Source organism: Henckelia pumila, chromosome 3, assembly GCF_033568475.1.
Source record: "Henckelia pumila isolate YLH828 chromosome 3, ASM3356847v2, whole genome shotgun sequence".
Lineage (NCBI taxonomy): Eukaryota > Viridiplantae > Streptophyta > Magnoliopsida > Lamiales > Gesneriaceae > Henckelia > Henckelia pumila.
The window spans coordinates 203,312,825-203,322,390 of record NC_133122.1 but is presented as its reverse complement, the minus strand read 5'-3'; the positions used below and the strand labels follow the sequence as shown (position 1 = coordinate 203,322,390).

At 38.4% G+C, this 9,566-nt stretch overlaps 1 long non-coding RNA gene across 1 annotated transcript; it reads right to left on the bottom strand.

Moving 5' to 3' along the window:
• Positions 1-2,486: 2,486 nt before the first annotated feature.
• LOC140886368 (uncharacterized) lies at positions 2,487-3,406 on the bottom strand. Its single transcript, XR_012151532.1, has 2 exons — positions 3,299-3,406; positions 2,487-2,756 (listed from the first exon to the last, which is right to left on the bottom strand). It is a non-coding gene; the product is annotated as an uncharacterized lncRNA (long non-coding RNA).
• Positions 3,407-9,566: the final 6,160 nt, after the last annotated feature.

Below are 9,566 nucleotides of genomic sequence, written 5' to 3'. Positions count from 1 at the left end.
CTTCAGTTCTATACCGGATCATGACGCTAATCTCTCATCCCTTGTTCTTCAATTCCTCTTTTGCCCGGATCCACTTCCGCCTATTGTCATGACACATACAACACAACAAATAGCCGGATAACTCCGGTGAGAAATATATTTCCCAGTAAAAGCAACTAAACATGCAATACAAATCATATATCAAACTCATGATATAAAAGTAAAGACGATGCATGTTTTAAAACACGGTTCATTTTGTCATTCGTCAATTGGGATCCCGAGAAGTAGATATCATAACTAATCCACCGACTCTTCCGCTCGAGGTGGGGTTACTTATCTTTCTTCTCTAGACTTTGAAGCAATCATATATGCAAATCAGACGCTAGGCTAAAACAACCACCCAGGCCATACATATACGATTCCTCAAATCGTCTATTCAAACGTTTCCGTTCATTTCAAAATCAAGGAATAAGTCTTCAAGATGAATGCAACATATATATCATCATCAAAACATTCATTATATCAACACTTATTCAATAGCTCATAGTAAAACACATAAGAGCAAATAATCAAACAAGTATGTGATTTAGGGGAAACTCGATACAAACCATCTCGAGTTATATTCCCAATCAAATATTAGTCCACTTTTACCTTTCAAATATGGTGTTTAGGATGTCTTCAAACTTGTCAAAATCTGTACAAGATCAATCACCAAAAACTCATCTCAAAGTCTGCTCACTATCAACCCAAACTTCAACAAGAACTTCAAGGCAAACTTTACCAACCTTGTTCTATCTTCTATCGGTTTCGGAGTAGACTTCTTGAGTTTATATACTCTGTTTATGCACTGAAACAATAGCATAACAATCAAGGAATCATCAGTCAATAGTTCAGAAACTTCAGAATCCAAGAACAATAGCAAATCACTTCAAATCAATAATTCGACGGCATATCGGTATCACTTCGGCGATTCCGACCATATCAATAACAACATCAGCTATATACAATTCAAAACCAGCATAATCCTCAACATGTCAACATTTATTCAATCGAATCATAGCTGGAATTCATAAGAACACGATTTACAAATCAATCTTCCACTCAACTTCAAGATTATCAAAGATAGAAGGTTAACAACCACACTTTCATATCAATATCTGATCTCTGTCAAATTCGACTTCTCAAACTTTGATAAACAAAGTAGAAACTTACATCAAATCGAAGTTCGTCTCGCGAGGATTTTAGAACATCTTTCGGAATCGAAAACGGATAATCGTAGCTCAAGATACGTCAAATTGAAGAAGAAGATGAAACTTGGAAGAATTCTCGGTTTCTTGCTCACGGTTTCTGAACTTGGATAAATCTGATGAAATATGGATTGTACACGTGAGGAAACAAAACAATAGCAAGTGTCCTGCCAAATTTTAGGATTTTGCACTTTGGACCCTCAACTATGCAATAATTGCAATTCAGTCCTCAAATTCTCAATTTATTCAATTTCAATCCTAAATAATTTAAGAATATTAGAATTTAAATCAAAACTCTAAATATTCCCAAATTAAATATTCTCGGATCAAAATTAAATAATTCTGGGCGTTATAACTAGCATTACACTATATAATAAATTAAATTACACTAGGTTTACACTATAGTATAACTAAATTTGCACTACAATAACACTATAGTATAACTAAAATAACACTAGCATTACACTATAGTATAACTAAATTTACACTACAGTAACACTATAGTATAACTAATATAACAATAGCAATTACACTATAGTATAACTAAAATTACACTAGGATTATACTATATTATAACTAAATTTACACTACAATAACATTATAATATAACTAAAATAACACTAGCATTACACTATAGTATAACTAAAATTACACTAGGTTTACACTATAGTATAACTAAATTTACACTACAATAACACTATAGTATAACTAAAATAACACTAGAATTACATTATAGTTTAACTAAAATTACATTAGGTTTTCACTATAGTGTAACTAAATTTACACTACAATAACACTATAGTATAACTAAAATAACACTAGAATTACACTATAGTATAACTAAAATTTGTGATGACCCGAGTTCTAATCTCTCATTAATCTCATTATTCATTATTAAACCATGTTAGACAATAATCAAAGTCTAAACAAAAGAATAAAAAAAAAAAATTTTTTTTTAAAATAAATTGCTCTGCGCACGCGCGGACATCAGCCCTCGCGCGCGCGCCGGCCAATGGGACCAAGGCCCCCTGGCTTGGCTCGCGCGCGCGCGAGCAGGAGCTCGCCCGTGCACCAGCCAAACCAACAGAAAAAAATATGGCTCAGCTGCTGTCAAAAACGAGATCATGCCTATGATTGATTCAAGATCATGTCCTACCAAAGTCTAGACATGGTTTAATCAATCATAACATCTAACATGCATTCTAACATGCTATAATTGTTAGGAATAACCCATTCCAAGGCTTTACAACATAATCATAATTCTCATAACATGCAATAACATTGTCATATATCAAGTTCAAGACACCTTATGTTGATTCAAGGATTTACAACATATTTCCAATCCTATAAACATCAACAAAACCACAACTCAATCATCTACAAGTCTTGGTACAAGTATCTTCTAACATGATCATGTTTAAGACTCAATAAACTTCATGACAGCACACATAACTCCTAACTCGGATCCTCACGCTATATCGATTTCATCCCTTGTTCTTTAAGTCCGCCTTTGCCCGGTTCCACTTCCTCCTATTGCAATGACACATACAACAAAACAATAGCCGGATAACTCCGGTGAGAAATAGATTTCCCAGTAAAAGCAACTAAACATGCATAATCAATATCACAATCATGATATGGAAGTAAATACAATGCATGCTTTCAAAACAAGGTTCATTTCGTCATTCATCGACTGGGATCCCGAGAAGAAGATATCATAGCTAATCCACCGACACACCCTATCGAGGTGGGGCTACTATCTTGCTCCTCTAGACTTTGAAGCCATTATATATGTAGTTCAGACACTAGGCTAAAACAACCACCCAGGCCATACATATACAATCCCTCAAATCGTCTATTCGAACGTGTCCGTTCATTTCAAATTCAAGGAATAATTCATCAAGATGAATGAAACATATATCATAATCAAAGCATTCATTATATCAAAGACTTATCCAAGTAATCAAGGTAAAACACATAAGACAACTTAAGAAAACAAGTATGTGAATTGTGGGAACTCGATACAAACCATCTCGAGTTGTAATCCCAATCAAATAGTAGTCCACTTTTACCTTTCAAATGTGATGTCTAGGATGTCTTTGAGCTTGTCCAATTCTGTCCAAGATCAATTACCAAACACAACTCAAATTCTGTTCAATATCAACTCAACCTTCCACAAGAACTTCAAAGGAAACTCAACCAACCTTGTGTGTTATTCTATCGGTTTCGAATTCAACGTTCTCGAGTTTACTTGTCCTGTTTACACACTGAAATCATAGCATAACAAAAAAGGAATCATCAGCTAATAGTTCAACAACTTCAGATTCCAAGAACAATAGCAAATCATTTCGATTCAAGAGTTCGACGGCATTTCGGTATTACTTCGGCGATCCCGAACAACTCTAAATCATTTCTAACATTCATATCAGATGTTCAAAAACTCAACTCAACATATCAGCAAGTATATGTCAATCGAAACATATCTGAAAATCATAAGGACATGATATACACATCACTCTTTAACCAAACTTCAAGAACATCAAAGCTAGAAGATCAAAACCATCAATTTCATTCCAACTTCTGATACCTGTCCATTTCGAATTCTCAAACCAACATGAAAGACAGAAAAACTTACATCAAATCGAAGGTCTTGTTGAGAGGATTCCAGAACATCTTTCGGAATCGAAAACGGATCAACGGATAAAAAGATATGAGCTTTTGAAGATCAAGAATTAAATTGGAAATTCTGCTCTCTCGTTTCTTGGCTGAAGGAAGTGAAACAATTCTGATTACATTTGAAGAATACACGTGCAAAGCTGAGTAAGGAGTCTAATTTCTGATAAGTTCATAATAAATTGCACTTTAGCCCCTCAAGAGTTCCATAATTGCAATTTAGTCCTCAAATTCCCAATTTATTCAATTTCAATCCTAATCAATTTAAGAATATTAGAATTTAAATCAAAACTCCAAATATTTCCAAATTAATTATTCTCGGATTAAAATTAAATAATTCCGGGCGTTACAATTCCCCCCCACTAAGACTCGATTTCGTCCTCGAAATCTTAGTAATATCAACAAATCATATCACAGATATCAGATAACAGAAAACTAAAGGAGACTCACATCAAGAAAATAACTCTGGAAATCGTTGTCTCATATCTGATTCAGTCTCCCAAGTCGCTTCTGTAATACCATGACGACTCCACTGAACCTTCACAAGCGGAATAGTCTTCGTACGAAGTTGCTTCTCTTTACGATCAAGAATCTGAATCGGCTTTTCGAAATAACTCAAAGTCTCGTCGAGTTCAGCTTCATCAGATTGAAGTACATGAGATTCATCAGAAAGATACTTTCGAAGCATTGATACATGAAAGACATCATGTATTCCAGATAACGCCGGAGGAAGAGCTAATCGATAGGCAAGATTGCCTATTTTCTCCAGAATTTCATACGGACCAATGTAGCGTGGAGACAACTTCCCTCGCTTGCCAAATCTGACTGTACCTCTGAAAGGAGAAATCTTCAGGAATACTCGATCCCCCTGTTCAAAAGACAAAGGTCGACGTCGAATGTTAGCATATTTCGCTTGTCTATCTTGAGCTGTCTTCATTCTTGTCTGAATAAGCTTCACTTGATCAGTCAGATCACGTATCATATCAGGGCCAGTGTCAGGTACTTCTGAAATATCATCCCAATACAAAGGAGATCGACATTTTCTTCCGTATAAAGCTTCAAATGGAGCCATTCCAATACTCGATTGGTAGCTGTTGTTGTACGAGAATTCACAAAGAGGTAATGAATCTTGCCAACTCGTGCCAAAATCAAGCACTACAGCTCTCAACATGTCCTCCAATGTCTAAATGGTACGCTCAGACTGCCCGTCTGTTTGTGGATGATAAGCTGTGCTCAAACGAAGCTGAGTACCCAAAGCACTCTGTAAGCTATGCCAGAAGTGAGATGTAAATCGAGGATCACGATCTGATACAATAGACTTCGGCACACCATGTAATCTGACAACTTCACGGACATAAATCTCTGCCATCTGATCATGTATGTACGTCATACGATAAGGTATAAAACACGCAGACTTCGTCAATCTATCGATAATCACCCAGATAGCATCATAACCTCTAGAAGATCGAGGTAATCTCGTCACGAAATCCATGGAAATATGATCCCATTTCCATTCAGGCACGGATAAACTCTGTAACAAGCCAGGCGGTTTCTTCCTTTCAGCCTTCACCTGTTGGCAGTTCAGACACCGAGATACAAAATCAATGATATCAGACTTCATTGGTTTCCACCAGTATCGAGTCTTCAGATCATTATACATCTTCATACCTCCAGGATGAATACTATAACGACTACAATGCGCCTCTGTCAGTAGTTGTTGTCGCACATCAGAAATATCAGGCACTACAAGGCGATTGTGAACATAAAGAAGATCATCTCGAACCCGGTATTCAGATACATGCCCTGATCTGACTTTCTCAATCGAATTCTGTATATTCTGATCAAGTTTCTGAGCATCTCGAATTCTTACCAATAAAGCTGGTTCAGCTTGCATTTGATAGAGTCGAAGAGGTTGATAATTCGTATCAAATACTAACCCAGACAGACAACAGTCTTCAATCAAATTTGATACACCAATCGTCGATAAGGACAAAGAACATACCTTTCGACTAAGTGCATCTGCTGCCGCATTCGATTTCCCTGGATAGTACTTAATCTCACAATCAAAGTCTTTAAGCAAATCAAGCCACCTCCGCTGTCTCATATTCAATTCTGACTGTGAAAATAGATACTTCAGACTCTTGTGATCAGAATAAATCTCAAACTGCTCCCCGTACAGATAATGTCGCCAAATCTTCAAAGCAAATACAATGGCGGCCAATTCAAGATCATGAATCGGATATCTGGTTTCGTGAGGCTTCAACTGTCTTGAGGCATAAGCAATCACATGTCCTCGCTGCATCAAAACACACCCTAATCCTCGATGAGATGCATCACAGTAAACAGTGAAACCACCAGTACCTGAAGGAATCGTCAAGACTGGTGCACTGGTCAGTCGTGTCTTCAACTCAAGAAAACTAGATTCACAAGCTTCAGACCAGACAAAAGGAGCATTTTTCTGAGTTAACTGAGTAATTGGCTTCGCAATACTGGAAAAATCTTTGATAAATCGACGATAATACCCAGCCAATCCCATAAAACTCCGGATCTCAGGAACAGATGTCGGTCTTGACCAACTGATCACTGCTTCTACTTTCCTTGGATCCACAGAAATACCATTTCCAGATATAATATGTCCAAGAAAGACAACCTGTTTCAGCCAAAACTCACATTTCGAAAGTTTAGCATACAATTTCTCGGCTCGTAAGGTTTTCAAAACTGTTCTCAGATGTTCAGCATGATCAATTAGATTCTTGGAATATATCAAAATATCATCAATAAAGATAATTACAAAATCATCGAGATACTTCTGAAACACACGGTTCATCAAAGCCATGAATACAGCTGGAGCATTCGTCAAACCAAACGGCATAACTATAAACTCATAATGGCCATACCTGGTTCTGAACGCAGTCTTAGGAATATCAGAATCCCTAACTCTCAGCTGATGGTATCCAGATCTCAGATCGATCTTGGAATACACAAAAGAACCCTGCAACTGATCAAACAAATCATCAATACGAGGCAAAGGGTATTTGTTCTTTACCGTAGCCTTGTTCAGTTGCCGGTAATCAATACACAATCTCATTGAACCGTCTTTCTTTCTGACAAACAGAACTGGAGCACCCCAAGGAGAAACACTGGGTCGAATGTATCCCTTGGCCAATAAATCTTCTAACTGTTCTTTCAACTCTTTTAATTCCACTGGTGCCATTCGATATGGTGCCTTCGAAATCGGTGCAGTTCCAGGCATCAGTTCAATGTTGAAGTCAATCTCACGATACGGAGGTAATCCTGGAATCTCATCCGGAAAGACGTCCGCAAATTCACTAACCACTGGCAAGTCAGCCAGGTTCGGGCTAGTTTTCAACGTATCCACCGCATAAACAAGAAATCCCTCTGCTCCTTTCTGCAAAAGTCGGGTCATAGATAATACAGAAATAAGAGGAATCTTAGCACGTGAACCCTTACCATAGAATTTCCATTCTCCAGCCATCTCAGGTCTGAATCTCACTACCTTCTGAAAGCAATCGACGGTAGCTCTGTACTTATTCAGCATATCAATCCCAATAATACAATCAAAATCAGACATACCAAGTACAAAACAATCGATCTCAATCTCATTACCCTCATACTGTAGTACACAATTCTTTACTATCTGAATCGAGATAAGACCCCTCCCCAAAGGAGAAGAAACAAATACTACAACTGGTAATGACTCAACAGGCAAAGAATGCAATGCAACAAATTTGGCAGATAGAAACGTATGGGATGCACCGGTATCAAACAACACATAAGCAGAATAACCAGAAATAGAACAGTTACCTGCAATCACATCATCAGGTGCTCCCTGTGCCTGCTCCTCAGTCAAAGCAAAGACATGAGCCTGCTGTCTCTGAGGCTGATTGCCTGCCTGACCTCCACCTGGTCGAGTCTGCTGCTGTTGATGTGCTGGCTGGAAAGAATGAACAGAAGAGGCCTGTCTTCCAGGTTGAGCCACTGATCGTGATGACTCTGCACCTCTTGCCTGTCCAGTATTTCTCTGAGGACACACCCTTGCAAAATGACCCGTCTGTTGGCATATATGGCACCTCCCAGATACACCTCGGCACTGATCGGTTGGATGATTTCCACCACAACTGTTGCAGAACACTCCTGACTTCTGCTTCGTACCACTGGAACTCGAAGAACTGCTCCCAGACTTCTTAAACTGTTTTCCTCTTGCTTGCAAGAACCCTTTCTTTCCACTGCTACTACCACCTTCAAATCGAAAAGACTGTTGCGGAGTTGGAGCTGCAGGTTGTGACTGTCTCAGAGGTTGTGCGGTATACGAAGCTCCTCGTTGCTGTATCAAACCAGCTTCCGCTCCCTTGGCACTGTTCAAGGCATCAGCAAAGGTATTCGGTCGCCTTGTATTCACCAATGTAAAAACATCTGGACTCAGGCCATTGATAAACTGATCAGCCATAGCCTCGTCACTGTCAGCAACATGTGGAGCAAAACGTAGCAATGTAGAGAATTTTGCAACGTAGTCTTCGATATTCAAATTCCCCTGTTTCAGATTTGCAAACTCAGCCCCTTTATCCTTGCGGTAAGACACAGGAAAGAAGCGTTGGTAGAACTCAGTTTTGAAGACATTCCAAGTCAGTACAGTTCCTCTACGCTCCACAGCTCTTTTTGTAGTGAACCACCAGCTCTTCGCAACTTCATGCAACTGATGCCCAATCAATCTAACTCTCCGTTCATCCCCGTAGTCAAGTGAATCAAATAGCATCTCCATATCATCAAGCCATCCCTCGCATTCAACAGCATTTTCTGTACCTTTAAAAGTAGGCGGCTTGTAGGATTGGAAACGTTTCAGAAGTGTTTCCATAGGAGTTGCTGTCATATCAGTCATATCTCTTGACGTACTTCCCTGTTCATTACTCGGCACTGCAGTAGCTCGAGGCACTATCGGTGTAACAACTGTCGGTGGAGTATGAACTGTCTGTTCTGGTAGAGAAATAGGAACATGGGGTCTCAGAGGAGGTCGGCCTGGTCTTCGAGACATATCTGATTATCAAAATGGTTAGGATACCAAATCATCAAATTATCTCAGTCCTCCTCTGATCATCTTACCTCTGATCAAGACTCGGTTCTGATTCAGGTGTAAATAAAGAATCGAAGAACAAGTACTCAACAAGACATGCTTCCAATCAAATCCGATCATCAGGTAGCATATCATAATTAACAGATCACATGCCTCTAATCATTCCAGATATTCCAGTAAACATGTGTCGTTAATTATAGTACTCATACTTTCAAATAAAATAAATACAATACTGTAATAAATTATTTGAAAGTAAATCATGCTATCATTTAAACCATGTAATTCAATCACGTAATTAAATCATAGCATAGATCATAAATAAGTAAAGCAGATGACTCGATCTACCCCACTCATTGTCTATCTAAGTCCAGAATTGTCTTGCTCTGATACCACCTGTTGTGATGACCCGAGTTCTAATCTCTCATTAATCTCATTAATCATTATTAAACCATGTTAGACAATAATCAAATTCTAAACAAAAGAATAAAAAAAAAAAAAAAAATTTTAAAAATAAATTGCACTGCGCACGCGCGGACATCACCCCTCGCGCGCGCACCGGCCAATGGGACCGAGGCCCC